The sequence below is a fragment of the Drosophila rhopaloa genome, unplaced genomic scaffold, assembly GCF_018152115.1.
Source record: "Drosophila rhopaloa isolate 14029-0021.01 unplaced genomic scaffold, ASM1815211v1 contig_167, whole genome shotgun sequence".
NCBI classification, from domain to species: Eukaryota; Metazoa; Arthropoda; class Insecta; order Diptera; family Drosophilidae; genus Drosophila; species Drosophila rhopaloa.
In genome coordinates this window covers 2,621,441-2,647,159 of record NW_025335047.1, presented here as the reverse complement: position 1 = coordinate 2,647,159, position 25,719 = coordinate 2,621,441, and the positions used below count along the sequence as shown (strand labels likewise).

The following is a 25,719-nucleotide window of genomic DNA, read 5'->3' as shown; positions in this document are numbered from 1 at the left end:
ATTAATCATTTTAATTAGCCACAGAGATAGCAAAAGTGTCTTCCACGATGATTGATTATCCATAAAATTCTTTAACAAATGGCTTATCTTAATTACATTCCAATAGATATTAGGGCAAAACATCTAACAAGTTTTTCATTTGCGTTCAATTACAATATTAATAAAATTTGTGATGATATTTATCAAAAAATAATTAAAAGTCAGAAATCATTATTATATTATCTGGAAAAAAGGCTTACATGGCAAAGTACAAATGTATTGATTATCTTTTAAATTAACGTTTTTTTTTGTATGTTCCCCAATATTATTATTATAATTATTCTACTAAGACACATTTATATAACAGATGTATATAAGACAACTTAGTTCTTTTTGTATTTACCAAGCAACTTTATTAACGTGAATTATATTGTTCATTGGTATTAATGTCTGCATTAGTTGATTAACTAATCAAATATATTTTGCCACACTGTACAGCGCATGTTTGTAATAATGTTGCTAGTGATGAGCATCGGATCATGTTGCTGCTGCTGCTGATGTTGATGTTGCTGTTGTGGCGACGACGGCAGCTGCAGATGTTTACCCTGTGTTCCTTGCCCTCGCTGGCTATCTCTTTCCCTCAGCGTGTGTGGAAGTGTAATGCGTTCGAGTCGTGGACAAAGTGATTCATTCATTCGCCTGGCAACTGCTCGCAGCCAACATTAATGTTGATTACATGCCGACAGTTTGTACATAGACTTGTCATTTGCACCATAAATGGCAGCAAGACCAACATCACCTCACTCCACTCAAATCCCCAAACACATAGGAAAATTGGGTTATGAAATACAAAATATATTCGCAGAACTATGAAATTCTTATTGCTCTTTATTTGTTTCTGTCGATAATACTCGATACTTTGTTTTTTTTATTGGTTACCTGTGAATATACAAATGAACTATTTCTCTATTTTTAGCTCAGTGTATTCAAAATGCATTTAACCAATTGCCATGTTTTATTTTTCAGTAATTCGACTTTTTTATTTGCTACACCTTTTTTCTCTTTTTGGGAGAACTTATAGTAGAATGCGGTAGTTTCTTTTGTACAAAATTTACTTGACGACCGCTCCCTATTTAGAGGTAGGTCTTGCGCATTTTGTTTGGAGTTTGTTTGTGTTCAGTGTTATGTTTGGTAATTATTCTAATTGTTACGCAACGGTTATGGGATGAAGTGGTGTGTCAATGGGGAACTTGATTTTCTCCATTTCTGTGCGATACGGTTGGTTAACCCTTTTGCAACAGCATCAAAGGCAGCCGAGATGTATCTCCTAGATACTTGAGAGTGCCTTTCAGCCGAGCTGAGTGCAATCGAAAAGTTTGCATCGCTTCAATTGCATAGTTTTCCCCACCGCCCACATCCCCTCTACTGGTATTAATTAACCAAAGCAGAAGCAAGTTGATCCAGTTGCTAAGTGGCGAGCGCAATGCAGGTACTTCACTGCCATTAACAGACCGAAAATAAAGTTTTCCCCAAAGTTCGGCTATGGTAAGCTCAAAGTGGAAGATGCATTTAATTTGCTGGGCAAATTTCCAAACTTTCCTTTGAATAAAATTCATATTAATGGTGTTATCAAATTAAAATACTATATTTAATAAGAATTAATAGAAAAAGTAATTTAGGTTTTGTTTTTAATCAATACAAACATTACTTAGAACGTATATACAAGTATTAAACAAAAAGCTAATGTGCAATACGGCCTTGGGACATTTTTGATAAAAAAAATGAAATCATAGCCCAACAATGAGAAACATAAATCTCAGACCACAATCTAACCGCAAAAGTAATGTAATCATTGAAACAAAAAACAGAAGTAAAAAACCCTTGATGTGGGTTAAACAACAGGAAAAACCAAATCAAATTAACGATGTTTTAGAGACGAAACCACAGAACGCATATTTCACGCCAAGCAGAGGAAACGACCCGAAATTCTTCCGTTTAGTGTAACAGAAACAAAATAAAAAATCACCAAAATTATGAGAAAAATGTGCCATTTCATGTTGAACCCGTTTTTCTTCTCTTTTCTAGTGGATTTAGCACTTGAGCCTCGGTATCCAATTCTCAGTGCTCCACTCACCATTCTATACGCCTTTTTTGAGTTTCTGTTTCATATTTCTAGTCATACAGTTGAGTGAATTTGACAAATTGTAAAATGGTCCACAACCCAAACCAAAGGACTACAACAAAAACATCAAGGCGAATAACATACAAGTTTTTGCACATACATATTATGAAGGACATGTTATACAGTGTATACTAATGATTATTAATGTTCATATTTGGATTTGGGCAAAAATTCTCGTTTCGCATTTTCTTTGTTCCCCTTCAGGGTTTTTTCCTCGCTCGAGTTTAATGGTCTGAGAGATGGGCCAGTTGCCCCTTTTTGTGTTTTGGCCCGAAATGTGTCGTGTAATTGAAAAGAAATTTAAATAAGTAAGTATAAATAATGAAAAAAAGAGGCCACGAAGATGTACATTCCTGGAATCGCAAACTCTTCAGCTATGAGTTTTAATAATATATATTTTTTACAAAGTACCTACAGTTTGATTTCTAATTGTACAATTATTAAAACTTGTATCATAATGTAAAACAATTTACCTAAAGCAGTCCAAATTGCATTTTTTTTTATTTAGCTATTATTGGAAAATAATGCAAATAGGAAATGACTTTGTTTACTACAAATTACGCGCAACTGCACGCATAATTGTTGGCTAATTATATCATTATTTCACAGCATCGACTGCAAAACCACAAAAACAAAACAATAAAAATTTGTAAAATAATACAGATAGAACAAATAAATATTTTTTTTGCGCCATGATCGGTTGAAACAGATTCACACAATTTATTGAACACGTCCACAAAATAGGCCAAAATTTAATTCGCAAATTTATGACAATACATTTTTAATTGTCAACAAAACAAAAACAAGCAAATTTAATTGATGTCTAATGAAAATTGGCACAAAATAAAATTTCAAAAGCAATTTACGTGGCTGAAATAAACCATTAATTCTGGGTGTGAAGGCTACCCACAAATCTGATCGTAAAAACAAAATTTACGGCACTTAAAAATAGAGTTGTAAATTAAAAACTAATTTTCATAGAAAAATCTTGATAAGGTCTGAATTGATTCAAGGTGATATATTGATATATAAGCTAATTAAAAACACGACACGTTATATTATTAAATTAACAAAATAGGTTTTTTAATATGTCTACGAACACATATAGATATTACTTAATGTACAATAAAGATTAATTCCAAAACTTAGAATGTTAAACTTTGAATGATAGATCTTCAAAATGATTTAGTTGTTTTCTTCGTTCAGAGTTCACAAAAACAAAACTAGTTGTGCGCTTAAATTGATAAAGTTTAGCCTGGTGACACCAGATTTTGTAGTATTTTTGTACATCTCCTCACTGAGGGGTGTAATTACTAACAAAATCAAGAAACTTTTCCTCTGCTTTTGGCCAGCTAATGATTGTTTGATAAGCTCTTCAGGGCAGGAGGGAATGCAAAGAAAGAAAGGAGTACTGCACGGAGAAACAAAATGCGGTGGATTATTTATAAATAACGGGGCAGAGGGATGGACTTGATAAAGGACCCTGAATAGCGAAGCAACGAGGCGTAAATAAATAAAACAAAAAGCCGGGGAAAGTGCCGAACAAGTTGCACTTGTCGTCGTCCATTGGCCATTGGCCATCCGTCGTCCTTTCATCCTTGCTCGCTGCTGGTTTGCCATTATATATATGTATTTCTTTTTTGGGGCTTCCCTGCTGTGCAGATATGCAAGTTGCATGACAAAAGTTTCACAATTAAAACGGCAACAACAACTAAATTTTAAAGAGAGACTTGTGGCTGGAGCCTTAAATTTTTATATGCTGGCCGAGTGAAATTCATAGTCAAAGTCTATTTTATAGCTGCAACAGAAGTTTTTCCCCCATTCTCACTGCCCAGTGCCCTTTTCGGAAAAGTTTCCCATTTTTCTTGTTGCCTTTTTATGTTTTTGTTTTACAGCCTTCTTTTTTTTTTGTCTGGTGGCAAGCCGGAAGTTGTTAGCATGAAATCTGATTTGGGGAGGCAGCGACGGGGAATTTCTGGCTTTTTGGATTTTGTGCATTGTGTCGGCTTAGGACTGGGAAAGTTAAGGGCTGCTATGTAGTTGAATGAACTATGAAAGGGTTTGGTTTTAAAATAGATTTGCCCGATGATTTGCTCAACAAAAAGTTGTTAAACCTTATGATTGTCTAAATGATAAAATGTGTAGATAGTTTGGTTTATTGTAAAACTTTTAGCTAATATTTAAAGTCAGATTTAATTATATCTTAACTTTAAATATAGTAAACGCAAACTATCTGACATGAAGGAATCCTTCCAAAAGCTTTTAAAATAGTTTAAAATCATCAACTTAATCCCCCATCATCTTTTGACATCTTTCAAACAACAATTGTCAAAGCATCAACATATTGTGGATTATGAATTCATAGCATTGTAAAAGCTTCTGAAACGCTTTTTAATGACCACAAACTAAACTTCATATATGACGATTACACAAATTATCAAAACACAACCGAAAACGAAGTCAGAAAGGGTAATGGGACCTATGAGAGTTTAAATTAAAAGTTGGTCGCTTTGGGACTTTATTCGGGTTTTATTCCCTCTTTTCCCCTTAAAGATTCAAACTCCTCTTCAGAGTGCATAAATTTTACCCTTGAGAATTTTTGTTTTTAGTTTTTCATAAAATAAAACTCACAAAACCAAACCCAAAAGTAAAAATAATGTGTTGCTCCCAAACTATTCCTAGCTTAAGGGTATTTATAATTTGTGAGTCATCACCAAAATATCACCAGTTTTAACATCGCTCATAAAAATGGGTTACAAAACTGAGAAGCTCTAAAAGCCCAACGAAAAAAAGTTCATTAAAATTACTTGTTCCATGCTTCAATTATTTTATTTATCAATTTCATATTAACAGCCTATACGTAAAGCGAGTTTTATACAGCTTTGCCACCTCAATGACCACAAATTAGAACTTTAATAAAATCGAAATGGTTTTGATAAAATCGCTGTTCATGAAATATGTGTACATATGTATGTACATGCGGGTAAATTTGCATACGTATAGATTTATGCTGGAATTTTAAGTCCTGCCGCAATACATCTGCCTGCTTTTTGTTACCTAATATAAAATGCATCAATTCAGTTGCCTAAAGCCCGCCTCTCGAGGGCGTGGCAGTGCCGGGCTAAATATTTCGCGCTTTATGATTTTTACATGGTTAAATCTGAATGAAAAATAGTTAGAACTTAAAATCATTTTTATATTTTATTTGCACAGACCGCAAAACTCAAAAAACTCAATAAATGATGTTTTAAAAAATTAAAAATAATTTAATTAATTTTTAATTTAAAAATAAAGAACAACCATAAAAAACAGAATTGTTCAAACGCTGATAAGATTAGTTTATTTAGCTTTCTGCCTTCTGTTTTACTTTTATATTCTTGTTGTTTTGCTATAATCAAATCATTAAGCAAGAAAAATGCTTTTCGAGCACATATTATTTAATTTAATTAATACCCAAGTATAAATTCTTGTACTCAATAAATAAATATTTTTTATACATTTATATTTCTCATACATTTTCTATTATAACAAAAATTGGTTGATACAATAATGTTCAGCAAATTGTTAAGTTGTTTCTGGCTCAAGTTCTTATTTATACTTTATGGCCACTTTGCAACTGGAATTTTTAATTACACATTCCACAAAATTATTTACAAGGCACGTTTCTACTTGATATATACATTGTTCAGCAAATAAAAATGGGTTGCATTTGTGTTACCCCAGTAAAACTTACACAAACAAATCCTTTACGAAATTTGGAGCAAAGCAAATTTCAGAAAATTGCATAAAAGAATTTAATGAAATGTAATTCAAAGAACAAAAAAATAAAATGAGCTACAAGTAAAAGCCTGAAAACAAAACAAAATAAACTAATTGCTTGCAATTAGTCCAAACTAAACGAACAGAAATAGTTTTGAATGAAGAATACTTTAATTACCCTAAAATAAAAGCTGTAGGCCTTGTTTAAATCACCTACTTCATATCTACGATAACGGACGAGCCGTTTGCAGGCTCAGTACAATTATGTAAGTCAACACATAGACATTGCACATTTAGAGACAATTTGGTTGTTTCTGCCTCTGCCGCTTGTCAAGTCAATTGCGTAATTAACATTCGTAAGCAGTTGCAGGCAACATGGGAAACGCTCAAACTCGAACCCGTGGCTCTACTCAACCTAATTGAAATTTTGGATAGAGGCCAAATATAAACAACTATCAACCAAACTGTTTTGCCCTTTGAAGGGCCATTTCTAGCTGCGTCCGAAAATTATAATTTTAGTAAGATTCGGATTAAGTTGTGTGCCCAGTTCTCTTGTCATAAGCATATGCAATTCTACAAAGGGCAACAGATGAACCCTCTCTTCATTTGCCAAGTTCACCGTCCTGATTTCACCGTCTCAATATGTATTTAATGCCCGGCTCTAAGTATTTCTAATAAGCATTCAAAATGTATGACATTTAACATGCGCAATTCATGTTCAATTTTATTAAATATATATTTATTATGACTCTAATTTAATAGATGCTAAGTTTCCCAGCAGTTCATATTAATTGCTGGTAGATCTTAAAGCTTAAATGTTGTAAACTACTTATTGCGCAACAGTTATTTAATTTAAACACCTATCTTCTCTTTTCCAGGTAAACAGAATTTAAATAAAAAACCAGAACGATGCATATAATTGGGATGACAGACAAATCCTGTGTTTTTTAACTATATTTAAAAGTGTAAGTAAAATTTGGATCTGTTTTTGAATACAAATTTTTATCTGGCTTTGTAAACATTTTTTGAATTGTTATTTTTGTACAGTTTTTGTTTTGTTTAATCATTTAAAATTTTGAGCATCTTGGGGAAAAGGGCAAACAGCTGAAAAATGTATGTTTATACTGATTTCTTTTATCAAAGTCTTGCAGCCAATAAACTAAAAATGTTTTATCAGAAATGGGATATCAAAATCCGAATTCTCAAGGGAAAAGCTCTCATATTTGAAGGAAAGAGCACTTCACATGTATATTTGTTAATTATTTTTAATGGATGGTTTTCAGAACTCGTTAATGCTCATTGGGATTTGCAGTTGTAACGAAATGTAAAGCTTTAGTCACGCTCAAAAGTGCTTAGTGGCATCACGATAATTTTAGCGTCGCCCACTTGCTTTTCCCTGTGGTAATTACTAAAAAATCTAAACCGCACTTCGTGTTCGAGAGGTTTTCAAGCAGGGAAATGATAAATATTTCGATTAGTGTTCAATTAAGTGCACATAACTGTAGATGAACCTGCAAAACGGGAACCTGTCAAAGTGGGAAAACTGTTAATTGAATTGCTCTAGAAAATCACAACCTATCCAGGTTCATTAGGGAAGAAGTCGAGCATGGACATCTTGGTAAACATTGATGTAAAAAGACAGATTCACACTGAAAAAAATTGAAAAAAATGACTAAGAATTTAAGCAGTTACTAAAGCTCGTACTTTTGACATTCCAAAGATGTAAATTTTATTTTCAAATTGAGTTTAAGATACAATTTAATTTTAGTAAATAATATTATTGAACTAATATGTGTGCAGTTTAATATAAGAACAAAGTAAACATTTTTGTACTTTTATAACTGATACAGATTTTTTTTCCTGTGCAGCATCCGTAGCTGAAATTCCAATTTTAGATTGCTTTTCATTAGCACTGTGTAAATTCGTTGGGCAAAGCCCGTGTATCTGCGTATTGGTATCTTGTATCTGTTTTACTGCTCTGATTACCGCACTAGCTTGTATGTTAGGCTAAAGTTCAGTAAACCCTTGCATGTCATTTTTTATATAATAAATATAGTATTACAATTTATTATATAATTTATAATTTTGCTTGCATAATGTGGATTTACTGATAGTACAGAATCTCTCGAGTCTTATCATTTCGACCCATTCCACCTCAGACCCAATCTTTGTAGATCCCAAAAGCAAGCAGATAAGGCTAACTACAAAGTTATATATAAAGAATACGAACTGCAAAATTCCCAGCTTTTTATAAAAATACTAATAGTTGACTGCATTTGTTTCTGTTTGCTCAATAATTGCTCATTTTTGTTCGAATTTTATTACCTCCCATTTGCTGTAGATTTTTATTTTGAATTTTGTTTTTACATTTACACGAGCACTGCATTAATTAAAACTACCTAATTACACTGGCTTACAAAATTAAATCGACAATTTACTCCAGAGATGAAGGTTTGGTTTTTGTGCTATAAAAACAATTTTTGAATGTTCCTAATCAGGAAATCCAACTGCATCGGAAAACTAAACTTTCATCTCTGGAGTAAATTTAATTTTGTAAGCCAGTGTTATTATTATATACGATCAATTGATTATCAGCAATTATTTGAAATTCTGTGTTTACTTCGACCGCTCACATTACCCTTCGAAACTCGCCGGAGAAATCCCTCAATCAAGTGATGAGCAAAACACGTTCTCAGTCGGTTCAGTTGTGTTTAGACGTTGTGCTTAGCCGGTTCAACTTTTTAGAGTGAGCGATAATTTCAGTGCGATAGTGTGGGTACGTTGAAAATTGTTTAACAAAATGTTTACGGTTTTTTGTAAAATTTAAACATTTAACAGTGCATTTTAATTCTCCGCAAATACCATATAAAGTGTGCTTTGCTGCCAAAGTCAAATAAATACGGTTAAAAGAAAATAAATTGTTTAGTAAAAAATGATTCTTAGTTAATTAACATCTGATTTTCGAATGATTTTGTGATCTATAAAAATGTAAATATGTAATTGAACTGAGCTTTACTTCACACAGAATTAGGTGAATGAATTTAAATAAAAAGTGCCACAAAAAAAGATTTATTTCTGGGTTTTCACATTCCCATAAACATTTGAGCTTATTTCAAGCTGACACACTCGAGTGGAATACATTTATTCTTTAGTCAACAAGCAATAAATCAAAGTTAATTCGATTAGCAGCCTTGAAGATGATCGCCCACTTGATTGCCAAATAAATTGCGTATAGTGTTTGAAGACTATAGAGTATTTATTAACTGTAGCTAAATATTCTGCTTGATAATATCTTGTCATGACAGAAAATCACTCGGCATGACGCAAAATGTATACACGAACTGAACTTCCGCTTGAGACACGAGCCACTCGACATTCAATTGCAGAAATCTTCAAACCAATTTTTGGACTCTAAAAGGCTTTTGCCAAGGCCAAGGTGGTGTTATATTTTTAGCAGTTAAAATAGTTTTTTGTAAAACTTATATTTACATTCGATTCGCTTCAGAGCGACAGAGAGGCAGAAAAATAAACAGAAAAAGCGACAGAGCGAAGGCTCCAATTAAGTGTCTCAAGAAGTGAATGGACCAAGAAGCGCATTTCAATGTCAATACAGAGATGAAAATGTTCATAAACCTAGAGCTAAAGCCACAGCCATTTCAACAGAAAGGTCAGTCGAAGTTTGTTGGGGCTCACTCAATTGAATTGTGTAACTTGAAATGTTTAAGTATTATTAAAGCAGCCCCAAGGCAGCGACCAGCGATGTTGAAGACTGAAGCCGCAAGAGATCGCTTTTGAAGTTTGCATTTTCAGTGGAGTGAGTGATGAGTGTGCGAGTGAGCTTTGATCTTTTTCTACAGTCTGACTAATAACAGACATTATGCCCTACAGATGAAAAAACTAGAGTACTAACCAACTGCAAAAAAACGTCTTAGATTAGCAAATCTAAAAATATTCTTTAAAAATTATTGTTTTTTTTCTTTGTTTGTTGCTTCTTTCTCCGTACTATTATTAATCACAAAAACATGGCATCAAGAAAATCGAAAATATTCATTGATACTTGCTATTAAACTACCAACCGAAATCTCCGACTTAAAGTCATACATATTCTGCATTAATAAACATCAGTTTGAACCTATTTCCATATGACCTGTTTTTGTTAGACTTTCACTCGTTTCCTCCGGTTTTCTCTTTTTTTTTCTCCTTTTTTTGTAAACGCCCTGAAACGAGCATGTGAAACGGCATCTCCTCCAACACTCTTGAGTTCCAAGTCCTGTTGAAGTTTCCCACTGCAGCATAATTTTCAATTGCTTTGCGAAAGCCAGAGCCTTCGGTTCAATTCGATTCGATTTTTGCCCAATCCACCACAAACTGTCAGGTGAGAAGGAGAGGAAAATGGAAAAATTTTCCATTGAAATCTATCCGGCACTGATTTTGCTGCACAAATGAGCAGACCTCGATGTGTCTGATTTGACATGTAGGATGGTTGTCAAATCGATGCCATGCTGAATTCTATTCCTGCCTGAACGAAGGAGGTGAAAAACAGTTCTAACTCTCCGGTTTTCGGTCAGAATATTTAATTGGGACAATTGACTTGACTTTGGCTTCCAGCCCTCCTATTTTGTAAGTCAAAATTTGATAAACTCGTTGAAGTTTAATTGTTGGCAAATGGTTTTGCATACTAAATAAAAGGAAATTGGGGTCGAATTGGCCATTGTAAATGAAGGCTCTTTGTTCTTGATAAAAACGATTGTCGTTAGGTGTTGATGGCGCTTCAATGTCAATAACATAAATAAATATGTTGGAAAATTCAAAGAACTTGGTTACTGTAGAACTGACATCTTTAATTACAACGTTTTATTATAATTAAATTATAATACAAAACACTCCTATTTGGACGTAAAAATAAATCATAATTGTGGTTAATTTTTCTCCACTTACAAACCAGAAACATAACTCCTGTGTCTCCCTCCAAATAGGCATAAAAGGCAATTTCGCATAAAAGCCGCAAACAGATGAATCCAACAGGGAAAAGCCAGAAATAAAAGCCAAAAATGAGAGAAGACCAAAGTCAGCCAAAGATTTTCCCACAGGCAGACATATGAAAATAATGCGTGCCATACCAATTTCGATGCAGTTGCCAAATAAACCTTAACCCTTTTTCTAAAAGTACAGAGAAAAACATTTTTGCTTTATCATAATCAATTGGATATTTTGTAGTCCTGGGAATTATACACTATTTTGAAAATGTGTTTTTGTTTTAAAATGCAATCAATATTTGTATCTGGACGCTCCTAAATATTTTATTTGTATGAAAAGGTAAATCTTTTGTTTCTTAAAATGCCTCAGGGCGTCTTGTATTTTTTTGTAAGGTAACATAGGTTTATGTTTGTTTTATTTGATTTATTTGATTAATTTATGTTTTTATTTTGAGTAAATTGAGTTCAACTCACAACGAAACTTTTTTTTGTTACTGTGTGATGGATTTGGTAGGAACAGAGCTGTGCACAAAAATCTCATTTGGCAATGTAGACTTGACCAGAAACCGGGTTCTGTGACGGATTCCTGGGGCCAGTTGAAATTAGCATGCATGTGGCTATGTGTGAGCGTAATTACCAAAGGCAACAGACACTCCCACCGCTTGACAGACACCACCCCTCCAACGAACTCCAACCACTGACATTTAACCCACCTAATTCAGTTCTAGGATTGCATTATCTCTATGGGGCGTGGCGCCATCAGTTCATATTTAAAGTGCCGGCAGGTTTAGGGGCCAAAATTTGAATCGCTTGTCAATCATATAATTATTGGCACACAAAAAGACAAACAACCACCCTTGGCCACCCCACTTAATTGTTTTTGCTTGTTTTGGCTTTTGCGGTTTTGCATTATTTATGAGAAGGAAGTGGAACAACCCTTTAATCCTCTTGTCGGGGGAATTCGGTGGGTGCAATTTCTGAACCCCGTCTGTCGACTGCAGCCGTTTTAATGCTCAAGAATAATTCTCCACTTTTGTTGTCGTCCGGAATTAAGTGAATTGTCAATTTGCTTGTCAATTGCGCATTTACCCCTTGAGGTTAGTCTGGTGGTTTTAAATTTGCGGGTCTCGTTTCGGTGGGTCAGTGTCGGGACTTAAGGATTACATTGGGGGTCGTTTGCTTTCGGTCGAATTAGGTCAAAGTTCAAAAGAATTTTTCACCGGATTTAGGGGTTGTTGTGTGAAGCTTTACAATCATTTACAATCCAGTTTTTCGAAGCACCTTTAGATTATTTACCTACCACAGACTATTTAATTGCCAATTAAAAAAAGGATGGTATTGCAGATTTTGAAGATTTATGTTTTCAAAAGGTTTAATAAAACATACTGTTCATAAATTATTACATTTTACATATGGATTTTTCATTGCGTTGAAGAAAAACTTATACTAAAACGTATAAATCTATGAAACATAGATTTTATTTGATTTCCGTCATTTATTATTGCATATATTTGATAAGGTATAGTAGATATTACCTGCATGTTTTAATCTAATAACCCTTCAACCATTTTCACCGCAAACAGCAATTAGTTTGAATTTACACATGCATTGCCAACTCTCACCAAAATTCCCGCAAAAATTTACAAAAATTCCTATTCTCGCATCCCGTGAACATTTTGCAGTATAATCCGTTTAGCTGGGCTTCGGTTATTTGTTTATACAATGGCATAGGTGGAAAATATAGTGAAAATACAGGCGAACTAAAGCCACACATGCCACCCACCTATCCCGATAACAAATCCCTGTCATAGTTACGTTAGGCGTCGGGGTTCCCGTCTGTCAGGAGTGATTTTAGTTGCTTGGGCCGAGTCCTTTGTCAAAATGCGGCTTAAAATATTTTGCGCAAATATTTTCATGACAGGTGCATGAAACAAATACACCCACAAGCTTGCACCCAGAACTGTATTAGTGTCAGGGCATGTGCCTGTGTATACACAGCCCCACATCCTGTTTTAGTTTCGTGAAATCCGTTAATGAAAGCCAGCTCAACCTAATGGAGATTTATTGTTTTTCACATTTCTGCCATATAAACTGACTGTCACATTTATTAGATTACGTTACGTGTCTTCTCCTGTCAGCATTTTCTGGGTTACTTTTCTGGGTTTTGGTTTTACCTTTTTTATCCCACATCATGTGCATGTTCGTTAATGCGCTAAGTGCATTGTGAAATATCAGGAAAACCAAAATGATTTATAGTTTATTTCCAAGCGGATCACATGATTTTTATGGCCATCACGCAAAATACCGCACCTGTATCAACTACTTCGTTGATGAATAATTTTGGTTTTATTTGGTAAAAGATAATACAATTCTGCTCTGTTGTTGATATTGATATTTATAAAACGGTGAAATAGTTGCTTTATCTCCAACAACGTTTTGAATAATTGTATGCAAAACGTATCGAAATATACAAAATTTACAAAAATTATATGTTTATATTTATCTTCTGAATTGTGGTTAGTCTAAAATGCTAATTATCTGTACAAACTACCATATCAGTCGACGACTAATTGCGATTTAGTTGCCTCTCTTTGAATCCAATCACACGTGGGTACTCATCATGTATTCATATTACATATCTCATTATTGATCAGAGGAGCAGTATGGAAACGCAGCACAGATAGAGTGAGCAAAGCCTTTCAAACTAATTAGCATAGACAGCAATTAGTAGTAATTAAATCATATTCAAAAGACGGCAAACCAAACGCATTTCAGACTATCTCTGACTTGCCTTGTGTCTTGAGCTTGTGTCTGTGTCAATGCCTCCATCCCTCCATCCCTTGCCACCTTTCCCTGTTTATATAAGCGCATTGACAAGGACTTAACCACGCACAGAGCCAACTTCAACGATTTGCCTCTGACCTGCCGCAAGAAGATCCAAATGAATGGCATCCACCAGGTGGAGAAAGTAGGGGAAGGGGCCGACCACTTGACACAGATACAGATACAGATACAGATACACCAGCGGCCAAGACGGTAATGTCAACAATGCGTCAAAGTAGAAAACGGGGTTTTGGGTTAGTAGGTGCTCAGTGCTGTCAGGTCGGTACATTGCCACAAAGGAAATCCGGAAAAGAAATCTTAACTATTTCATAAAACACATTTCTTTACTTAAGTTTTTAAAAATAAATCCTTTTTATTTATTTCCGAAGTTGTTTTATGTGTTTTTTTCCTCAATTAAAAAAGACAACATTAGTTTCCTAGTTGCTTGAATGTCTGTATCAGCTTCAATCCTAGATTTTTTTTAACTGTTTGTTGACTTTTGGTTGGGGCAACACCTTTGGCCTGCGAATAAAACCAACCCTTCAAGTTTATCTAAGAGATTTTTTAAACTGCTTCACAGGATATATCGAAGGCAGACTGAGAAAAATTACATATGGTTAAAGAAAATATAGTTTGTTTCAATACCTAAAGATTTTAATTTGAATTTTCTCAAATTATTTTGAGGCACATTTTTAAATTCAAACTAAAGTTTAGGGTTTTTGACTTCATACTTTATAATTTTTCTTTTTATTAATTTCCTAGAACACCAATAAGTTGACTCAATATCCTGATTTCAGTCACTTAATTTTTAAGCAATTGTTTGTTTTACATCTCCTGTTTTTTTATGTTTATCGTTTAAATTCTAATCACCTGGCAGCTTTCTGGGTGTGAAAAATCCGGCTAGCAGAGCACAGATATTGACAGCGGTTGGCGAAAAAGAGTGAAAACTGCCACTCTTGTATTTAATTTGCTTTTGGCTTTCGATTTCTGCTGTCACGTCTTGTCTCTTTGTGGGCTTGACTTCCATCGACACCATAGCAATCTACATCAGAGCAGTAGTTCACTTTTTTTTATCGATTGCAATGGACTTTCCGATTTTTTTTCGCATGAACTTTGCGCCATTTTTGGTTGGGTTGATTTCATGTTTAAAGTTTTGTAGTTTTCCCCAAAACTTTTTCTTGCACAAAAAGTTTTCCGGAAACTGGCGACGAGCACACAAAAGTAGGCAACAAATTGTACACACAGTATTATGTGCAAACTACTTTAACACAGGCACGATTAAACAGCAAATGTTTGCGTTAATTTCTAACGAAACATATCTAGTCCCGATCTGGCAAATCCCAATAAAAACAGGAATTTTACATGGGAATTTTTCCAGTGGTCGCCTTGGGGCTCGAAATTCTGCCTTTTCACAAATAAAACTAATTGAGTCTGTCGGTCCCATCCTCTCATTCAACTGCCCCTTATAATGCGCAAACTTTATCTCACATACAAATTTTCTCTTCTGTATCTTTTTCCAGTCTGAAGTCGGTCTGAAGTGCTATCCTAGACTTTCCTTTTCTGCCACCGCCTGGCATCATCAAACGTAAGTCTTAATTTATGCTTAAGAGCGGCCTGAGTTGGGCCAGGGACTTTCTTAGTTGAAATGAATGAATAACTTTTTAGTCAATGCCATCGAAAAGTTATTTGTTTAGGACAGGCTGTGTCACTTGGGCGCAAAAGACGTCCCGAAAAGACATAAAGAAAACAAAAGCCAAAGCGATGACAAATGATAAATGATTTTATCCCAGCCAAATGCGAGTGTCTATGACAGCTCAGAAAATGTGAATATAAAATGAGAAAATTACCATATTAAAAACAATAATTATTGTTAGTATTAAAACAAAATATATTTTTTTTTAAATTTTGTGATGTTTAAATTTACTAGTTACGTATACTTAAACAAATTTTCTTTTAAGAATATCTTATTATTAAAAAAAATCATCTCAAAATCGCTGCGATAGACAGTTGAGAAGTGGACGGAAAAAAACATAAAAGAAATAAAAGTAATATGGGGACAGCAGAAAACGTCAAATTTTTTCTTGTTCTCGCTGCTCACAATCTTCTCCTTATTCAACATTGAAGCCAAATATTTGTGAAATGACCATGAGCAAAAAAAAAGAAAATTGTAAGGAATTAGATTTATATTTGAAGCTTGCCGAAGGCAATAAGAAAGGAACATTTTCGGCTTGGATAAATGCCTTGTTCAACTATCTCTTGATGAGCTGCCAAAGACTGTAGACCAAAAATAATTTTTGTGATGCCACCAGAAAATGTTGGTGAATGTAAACAAAGTTTAGGCGACGGAACAATAAGCGATGACACTTTGCATAATGAAATGGAATTTAAACTGAATTGCTTACATAGTAAATTCATGCAAGGAAATGTTTATTTAAAGACGTTAAAGTCAACCAATTTCTATGAGCCACCCTGCGTATGCGCAATATATTTGTAATCAACGTTGATGATCCCGATTTAAACTTATTTTAAATTAAATTATGATTTTAAATTATTTTAAAAAACTTAGGTCCATTTAGAAACGCTATTCGTTATAATACATTAAAATCAAGAACATTTACTGACCAAACATACGTATACGTAATATATCTGTTTGTGGCAATTTTAAAACCATTAAACTAGCGCTGAATAGCCTAAAGTACAGCTGCTGAATTATGGCCAATGATTAGAAAGAAAGTTGCAAAAAAAGAGAAAAATCCGAAAAGAAACAGGAAAATCCTAGCTTTTAGCCCAAAGTCATAAATTAGTTGGAACCGGAGAGCAAAAAGGGCAGGCGAGGGACTGTAACATAAAAACGTCTGTTTTTGCTATAATTGGCCACATATTTTGCTGGCCTGGCCCAAACCGAGCCAAAACCAAACTCAGGTAACGTTAGTCCTCGCTTTGTCCAGTCCTCAACAAATGGGGATTTGTTACAATTACTGAAGCGGAGTGAGCGCGGCCCTTTGTGGGTTATGCATCCTGTAAACTAGAGCACTGTTTTCGGCCATATCAATATATATTTTCCAGAGCATAGACAGGCCAACAAAACGCAAACAAAAATAAAATAGGAGCAAATAAAATGCCTATAACTATCCCAGGTTGATGTTTGTTATGGAAATCCGGACAGGAAGGCGGAATGGTAATAATTTTGTAGATAGTTCCGTTGGGCTTCGCCTGTGGATGGAGATTTCGGGATATCACGTAAATGGAAATGAGCCCAAAGGAGATTTTTTGGATGGAGATGTGACCTGATGAATAAAGATAGAAGCGGTGAAAATATTTCTGTCCTGAAAAAAAGGGAACATGTTTAGATTCATTTAAATATGAGAATCCTGGAATTTAAATATAAAACCTTTGCTTTTTATAAAGGACAATAACATAAAAAACAACTTTAGCACATAAATTACAAGTTGTTATCAAATCTATCGGTTTTTTAGAGAAAATTGTTTTAATTAAGTGTATTGAAATAAATTTAAATGCCCAGTTTTGTTTTACACATTGTCACCCAATTTGAAAAGTTTATTTTTCTTGTTCACAACTTTGTGCTGAAAAAGCAAAAGTTATTGCAGAGCAGTCTAGGTGTAATTTATTTGTTACAATCCCATGCATATGAAAGTCAGCATTTTACCTCCTGCCAAAGCAATCAAAGAAAAGGCCCTACTCTTACTGTGAAAAAGTGACTGCAAAACACACAAATTGGCAAATGCCGATGAGTTTGTTGGTCCTGCAAAGGACATCACAGCTACAGAAAGCTGGCCCAACGAAAATGCCAATTCAATCGCCCGCAAAAGGAGACTCACAAAACACACACACACAAATTGAAAGACGCAATCGTCTAACGATCTCTAGCTTTTTGCCCCATCTTCTCTATTTTCTTTAAAACATATTGGCAAATGTCGTTTGGTAGTCGTTATAAAACAAACACAGACACACAAGTGCAGCTATAAAGACACAGAGACGGCATGCACAATGCGCTCCAGTATGCCATTCTAATAATATAAACTTTACATAAATGTTTTCCTTGCAAATAGAACGGAGCAGCGAAACAGAATGGCTTGAGTGGGCTGCCAACAATGGCGAGGGGGTGGTGGTGTGTGTTTGGGGCCAGGGCGTGTGTTTGAGTGTGTTTGCGCTGGACGCATCTGCTGAGCTGGCAATCGCATTGCAGTTTGTCAGGCGACGAGTCAGTCAGTCGACACAGTTGAGACCCTGTCGGAAAATGCTTTCTTTCTAAGAAATAGTTATTCCACAGTATCTGTATGACATGGAGAATAGTAAACCTTATGTGGAGAATAGTAAACCTTATGTGGAGAATGACAAATGTAAGTTCTTTTATAAAGAAAAATAAAAATAAGTGCTCATATTTTTTTGTCAATATGTATTTTAAATTTGTACACTTTTTAAAAAGTTTATATAAATAATTTTCCAAAACTCTACTCAGCTATTGTAAAGACTTTACGAAGTTGTTACAAAATATCATAAGGTTAAAACAACTTCTACCCCATTGCAATTTTGTTGTGGCTATGTTAAAGTAACAGGTACACATCCAAAAGACTTAAACAATTTATTTTCCCAACAATTCGACATAGTCCAATATTTGGGTTTATTTGCCTTGTGCTTGATGTGTCACACATGTCGTATGATTGATTTATATTACAAAGCACACAGAAAGAATTTGTTGCATTTCTGTGATTTCTCCCTATGCCCTGTTTCTATGCCTGACTTTGGTAAAATTTTTCGGAATGGAAAAACGAAAAAATGAACAAGAAACCACAACTTTGTGACTTATCTCCGTTGTCAGCTGTTGCACTTTTTTTCGGCTCTGGAAAATTCCAAATTGAATAATTAATTGGAAGTGATTGATGTTTGATATGATGTTAAGGGAACAAGAGATGTAGGAAATGCTACACACATATATGGTAAGACCACACAATGCAAGTGCCCTTGCGATTGGCCCCACCGTCCTCTCACCCAACTAATTGAACAGCCTTGAGCTGCTGTCAGACACAGAGCACACACTCAGTCACATAAATAAATATTGCCCAAACAATCCGACCACACCTGACCAATCCTTTGCCTTCCGCTGCCACATCCTTGCAATCGTTTCATGTGGGTCAGGCCGTATATTGACCACGAAATGGCAAACATTCCCGTGGTTATTTCATAGTTCAAATGTATGTGGTCTGAGCAAATAAATAATATATAGTAGTGTGCTGTACTCCTTATATGTACTATACATGTGTTGGTCGTAGGGAATATGTGGTTTAAATGACAAACAAAATAAAATGAAATACAAAATGGCGCATGGCCAAGTGAAGTCAATGATGCACGGCCATATCTTGGTTAAGAAATTCCATTCTGTAAAGGGTATCTAGGTTAAAGGAGAAAGTTTAACCAAAATTAAAAAGAAAGCCAAGTAGATTTGGAAATATTCCCATTTAAGATACCCTAATTAAGGATTTAAGAGAAAATAAATATTATTTTTTAAATTTAAAAGTAAATATATATTTAATTAAAGTACTTCCTCAAGATAAATATATTTTGCGGTTAGTTAGCTATCAGAATAATGCAAACACCAGATCGATCATACATATCCCATATTTATTTTTAAAGAAATGTGTGATTGTCACTCATAAACTGGGGTTTAAATGGTTTTACTGTAGTGAGATGCATGCTCTCATTGAACAAAAAAGTGAAAAATAACTTATCTCAGAAGCGATTTATTTCTTTTGGTAACATAAATTACAAATGTGAACCCTTATTATCCCACAATCTGGGTATTACTTACACCCAACTTTTACTCTAATTGACCACGCCCTAGCCATTTTTTTTTGTCAGAGGGTGGCAGCTTGTATTTAACTTCTCGGCCGAGTAATATTTCAGCCATGCTTGAACTACCCAGGTGATTTATGTCGTGTATGAAGTTGTGTTTTTATTGTTGCCTTTTATATATAGGTGCAATCGTATATATATTTTATTGCCAGCGGTAGGCGACGCCAGGTGGCGCCACCTAAAAACGAAACATAAATCCACAGAGTTGAAAGGGTTATAAAAACGAGGCGGAAAGCAATTTAAGGAAAGACCGAGTTCATCTAGAGGAAAAAACTTTGTAATTTCCTTCCTTTTATGCAGTGAACGTTTGGTCAAATTAAAACGCATAACTCTCTTAATAGTTACGCCTGCCAAGGGAAACCAATTAAAATTAAACCCAGCATAAATGGTTTAATATATGACTGCATACCTCTAGGCGAACACAATTTTTTTCAATTTTTTTCCACACCAATTGAGGAACAGATGTGTGAAATTGTCCCTATACAAGGAAGGGAAAAATCGAAGGAATAAGAAAAAAGTGCCGGTGTGGGAAAAAATTCGTGTTCATTATTTATTTGATGTTTTCCCCGTGTCCTGGTTTTATTTATTTACCTGTGCATTGGTATTTATTTAGTTTTTCAATTCAATTGAATTTCCATTAACAAATTGCGCACTCTGCTCCTCGTCAGTTCCGCATCAACGTCGGCGTCATCGCCATTTTTATTTCCATTGCCAAACGAAGTTTCCACATTTTTCTGCTTGTCCAATTTATGGTCAGGTTTTGTTTCCGTTTATTTATTCTGGCGTGTGCCACATAAAAATAGCCATAAAAATAAATCAACAAAATTTAACATTGTTGCGAATGTATAACTGAATTTTAGATTTTCCTCAGACTAAATTATAAATTTAGAAAATAATTGAAAGCAGCTATTGGTTATGGATGTATATCAAATTGAAGTGGAATTCAGAAATATTGGATAGGAAATATTGATTATTAAATGTTAAATTGTAATTGAATATTTTAAAGTTTTCTGCATTTAGGAAGAATTCTAGATTTCATTTGGGGTTTAGGTAAATAATTAATTTTTTAGATACTATTATTATCTGTAAGGAAACTAGTTTAAGTAGTTCTCTGAAGCCTCAGCCTCTACCTGAGATTTATATTTAATACACACACCTTTAAATTTTCCATTTGGCAAATCAAATTCCATCGTCAACCAGGAAACCAAATTTCAACACTTTGTGGTGTGGCCAAAGTACTTCACTATCAGCACTCAGAAATCTGCCACATGCTTTCCTTTCCCAGGGTTTTTGGCCTTAATAAAGCCACACCACATCCTCCCACTTTTGAGGACTCTTGAATTATAAACTGGCTTCATTACTCATCCAGCCTTGACCGCATGACAAGATGGAAAATGTTGTGTTGAGTAGTGAAAATGGTGAGGCCAGAAAGGGGGCCTCTTTGACATCCCATTCATGCCAGAAATCGTCTCGGTTCCGTTCCATTGAGAGTGGCAATAAATTGTGTACAACTTTCAAACCAATTAACCCACAAATTTTGCACTCAATTAGCTTTTCTCTGCCTGGCTCCTCGGAGACTCGCTGCATATATTACACAGTTGAAATAATTTATTTATCACCACGCCATGTCATTTTATCAAGTTTTACTGTGGCCATTGCACTTCCTCCTCATTTTGCCAATTAGCCAGGGCCAAAGAAAATTATTTACCGCTCTGGCGAAAAAAAAAATAAATAATTGAATAAGTTACTCATTAGTGTGCTGCCTGGAAGTGACTTGTGGATGGAGACAAAGGCGGGTGGAGGTGTAGAAAAAAAAAGTACTCGCAATATCCTTGTAACTGTCTGCGTCGGTGTCTCTTATCTAACCTTAACATGCACATTTTTTCCCTCATCCGCCTTCCCCACTTAACTTGGTTCATAACCCGCCCCCTTTAGCGACCAACTCTGTGTCTTCTTGTCTGTCTGTCTTGCTGCGTGAATTTGTCACCATTTTGCTGCCAACGTAAGTTGCACTAACTTATCGTTGTCCCTTTGTATTTTTTCTACTCTGCTATGGGGTATTATAATATTTCAAACGTCTTTACTACCCATTGAACAAAACTTGAAGAATATGTAATTCAAAAATAAATATTTTGTGTTTTCTTTTTGAATTTAATTATCTAGAAATTAATGTTAATAAAAAACAGCACTTAATATTAAACTTTTTGTTTTTTCTGTGCCATAGTTGTAATAATTTTGTTTGTAATATCCAAAAAACATAGAGCATTTGAGTGTTGGATATCTTGTAAAGACAGACGTTCTTTTCTGTTTGTTGTAAGTCAATTTTTGTTGTTTTATTCTCTCTTTTTTTCTCGCTTGCCCCGTCATTTATCAATCATAATACTGAGTAGTCTCATTACTGTTTTGCGCTTAGGACTTTGCTTTTGCTGGCAACGTAGCTGCTTTTATCATCAGCCTTCTCACAACATTTTTTCGCTTAACATCTATCCATCTCGCCCCCGCTGTTTCTCCGCCTTTACGTAATTGCTTTATACCCTGATTTATGCTTATCTTTAGTCATATTTTTAAATTTACCTTTATCACACCATCATAGACGGTGGGCGGAAAAAGGTCTTGGGGTGGGTTTGAGGTGCAGAACGGAGGTTGACCTAATTTCATTGAACTTAATTTTTTTCCGCTCATGTCTGTGTCAGCATGAAGTTATCTTTCGCTGTGAGAGATGTACAGGGTGTTTTTAAAAAGCTAAAACGTTGATTACAAGCCAAGCGCTAAGAATAAAATAATATTAAAGAACCATAATAATGTATATTTATTTTAATTGTAATTTAAATTATTACAACAAATGTTTTAAAAATGATAAAAAATTAAAATTGGTCACAGTTTTTTGTTACCTTAAATAAATATTGGAGAAACAGCAAAGGACACCATGTACTTACCTTGTGACAATCATCATAAAACTGGCATTAGACAACCTTACCTATGCCACATCTGCATCCTGTCTTCCTCTCACCATTTTAGGGCATTTTTTTTTTGCACAAAGAGATGCCTATCAATGAAATTGACCATCAGGATGGAATTTTTTCTCCCAACTAAGTAGGATGTATAAATTTCTGAAGATACTATCGTAAAGTTTTCATTCCGGAGTGGCAAAAAAAAGTTCTCATGCCCTGCACGTAATAAGGAAGTCACAGAGCAATTAATGTGGCTCATTTATTCGTTTTGTTTTCGCTTTTCTAGCTCATTTCCGTCCTTATCGCTGGAGTGCATGACAAATATATGTTTACACGGCGTGAGAGAAGAACTTTAGATAACAGTTGAGACTCGCAGAAGCGTCGTCTAAAATTAAATAAAAACAAGAGAGAACGCTATAGTCGGGTGCCCCGACTATCAGATACCCGTTACTCAGCTAAAGGAAGTGCGAGGGAGATGGAGATAGAAACTTTGATCACGCATAACTTTTTAACGAATGGTCCGATTTGAAAAATTTCTTCTACATTTCGATAGGTATTGATAAACACAATAAAACTGCATTTTTACTTTTCCGAAATATTTAAATTTTTAAAATCGTATATAAGCGATTGTGGGCGTTAAAGGGGGCGTGGCACCATTTTGAAACAAACTTGCGCTGCGTAGGAACTTCTAAAATCTACATGCAAAATGCCAATCTTCTAGCTTTTATAGTTTCCGAGATCTCAGCGTTCATACGGACAGACAGACAGACAGACAGACGGACAGACAGACGGACAGACGGACAGACGGACAGACGGACATGGCTAAATCGACTCGGCTAGTGATCCTGATCAAGAATATATATACTTTATAGGGTCGGAAACGCTTCCTTCTAGCTGTTACATACTTTTGCACGAATACAATATACCCTTTTACTCTACGAGTAACGGGTATAAATACAATTAAGCTGTAAAACTGATTGGACCATTTGCTTCTGCTGCCTATTTTCCATATTCCCATGCTTCTATGTTTTGGAATGCGGGGCTCAGTATTAATCTGCACGAATTCCGCTCGAAATTTGTTTTGCCACGCAAATTCTCTTTCTTTATATTTTCATTTATGCTTAAATATAACGATCGTGTACAGCAGTGATTAAAGCAATAATATGTGTAAACTAAAAATGTGCTCAAAAGGTTGGCCAAGATATTTTAAATTATATAATAATTATAGTTACAGCGTTGTTCAACAGTAAAACAGGAATTATACTTAAAAGTATACATATGCAATATTTTTAAATTTTACCACTAAACTGTTGACCGAAACTGTGCGTGTGCTTTATGTGTGTATGAGTAAGGGTATTGCTGCATACGTGACTGCAACACCTAAATGCATGCAACAATGGCTTACTGCACAGAAAGAGACGGAAAATGGGGGAGAAAGAGCAACACATGGAGAGACAGACAATGCACGAAGCTCAAATTGAAATTCTTTGTTTCTTTAAGCGTCCCTGGCCCTGACTTCCCCTAAATATATCCAGTCTGACTTGTCCGTTCTAACAAAAAGTTCAGCTCTGAGCCTTAAAGTATGCTCTGGATTTTTTATATTTAAATAGTTTCCCCTATATGGAAGTTTGTTTGAGTGAATGTGCTGCAGACGAAACTTGATGGGCATGTGAGTCTTTGTTGTGTATACAACGTAACCTATGTGGAGGAATTAGAAATGTCAGAGCTGAAATAGGAAATGGAATCGTAAATGCACTTTTCCAGCTATGGTAGTTTTCTTTTCTGAATGTTTAATGGCTTACAAGAATTTGAATTAATTTGGTTTCTACTCTTTCATGGATAAACAAACAGGAATTTTAATCAAGCTAAACTAGTACCTAGTTGAATAATTTATTCTATTGTAAGCAGCTAAAGTTTATTTAAAGTTTGTAAACTGTGATCAATAAAATTAAATTCATATTATTACAGAGCTTATTTAAGTTATGAAAATGATAATCCATCTGAGGAGAAAATACTAGTCATTTTCAATTATTTTCTAAAGCCGACAGCAACTGTTTGTCAATCGGAATTCGACCAGTGGAAATTGCACTCATCGCATACAAATTAAGTGGCATGCAATGTTTTTGTAATTGTAATTTTTGCTGTCATTGTCATTAAAACGCATTATTTTCCCATCGCCTGCATTTTAATGAGTCACATAGGGTTTTCCTGAACTCAAAAACCATGGCACCCATTTTGATTGACAGCTAACACATCACAAAACCGAATTGAAATTGCTTTGCATATGGTTAAAAATGCATTCAGCTTGGTAATCATGCAGATTTCACATTGTCATGATCCATCCGACAGGAAAACAAAAACTTTTTAATTAAAAGGAATGGAGAGTCGGCCACAAAAAAATCGAAAATTTGCATTTGGAATGCAAAGCTGGGGCACCTGACACTTGTCTCGCTGGAAAAAGAGGAAAACCCTTGCTCCCTCTCTTTCTGGTGCATATTAGTCTACTCACTTCGACAGTCTACACACGGCTCCACTCTCTTGGCAATTCAATTAGAATCTAGAATCTAGGCAGAGTGCACGTCACATATACACACATTTTAATTAAATAAATTCAGTGTTTGCCTGATGCTTGGGCGTCATAAACATTTTGGGGAAGAAGCATGAAAATGAAAACATTTAACTGCCGGTTACGTTAGTTTGTCCCAAGGGTCGAAGGGCGTATCCGGCGTATCCGGCTGCACCGGTTTTGTTTGCTTAAAATGCAAGAAAATTGCCTTGCCTGCACTTTTCCTAGGAGAAGGAGCAACACATCGTTTTGCAAAACGTCAACAGATTTGCTTTTCAGCCTTCGTGTGAGTTTTCCCTGCTCGCTTCTCCACATAATCAAATTTAACCTGACTGCAAGCAACGAAATGAGCTCAAGATGATGATGATGATGATGTGGCTTTTGGAAAAGTAGGGAAACTCATTCCTCTGCAGTTGTCCGAATGCTGCAGTATTTAATTGAACTTCCCATGAACTTTTCCTTCTGAATTCCGATCTCTAGAACATGCACATCGTAATAAACTGAACCAATTTGAGTCTGCGATTCGGGCAATAAGAACCCATGGTGCAGCATAAATTGCTTCGACTCTTGAGGCCAAAACTCAGTCTCTGGCTTGCGTAATTAGAAAACAAT

The 25,719-nt window shown here is 35.0% G+C and overlaps 1 protein-coding gene across 5 annotated transcripts in view; it reads left to right on the top strand.

The window, feature by feature from the left end:
* LOC108045648 (furin-like protease 1, isoforms 1/1-X/2) overlaps positions 1 to 25,719 on the top strand; it is a 138,707-nt gene that overhangs the window by 29,559 nt on the left and 83,429 nt on the right. For 2 of the 5 annotated variants that reach the window (XM_044458735.1, XM_044458739.1), the window contains exon 2: positions 15,240 to 15,304. The exons of 1 other annotated variant lie outside the window; for it this stretch is intronic. The gene's annotated coding sequence lies outside the window, so the exon portion shown is untranslated. Of the gene's footprint in view, positions 1 to 6,798; positions 6,886 to 8,581; positions 8,697 to 15,239; positions 15,305 to 25,719 lie in introns of those variants that run through there. 2 more of the 5 variants (XM_044458737.1, XM_044458736.1) reach the window with 2 other exon arrangements.